The sequence below is a fragment of the Bison bison genome, unplaced genomic scaffold (assembly GCF_000754665.1).
Source record: "Bison bison bison isolate TAMUID 2011002044 unplaced genomic scaffold, Bison_UMD1.0 scf7180017864375, whole genome shotgun sequence".
NCBI lineage: Eukaryota > Metazoa > Chordata > Mammalia > Artiodactyla > Bovidae > Bison > Bison bison.
In genome coordinates this window covers 5,895,173-5,895,562 of record NW_011494947.1, presented here as the reverse complement: position 1 = coordinate 5,895,562, position 390 = coordinate 5,895,173, and positions in this window count along the sequence as shown.

Sequence of the window (390 nt, the reverse complement as noted above, 5' to 3'; positions counted from 1 at the left end):
TGTTTCTTTTGCATTTATTTCTGCTCTAATTTTTAAGATTTCTTTCCTTCTACTAACCCTGGGGTTCTTCATTTCTTCCTTTTCTAGTTGCTTTAAGGTGTAGAGTTAGGTTATTTATTTGACTTTTTTCTTGTTTCTTGAGGTGTGCCTGTATTGCTATGAACTTTCCCCTTAGGACTGCTTTTACTGTGTCCCACAGGTTTTGGGTTGTTGTGTTTTCATTTTCATTCGTTTCTATGCAAATTTTAATTTCTTTTTTGATTTCTTCTGTGATTTGTTGGTTATTCAGCAGCGTGTTGTTCAGCCTCCGTATGTTGGAATTTTTAATAGTTTTTCTCCTGTAATTGAGATCTAATCTTACTGCATTGTGGTCAGAAAAGATGCTTGGAA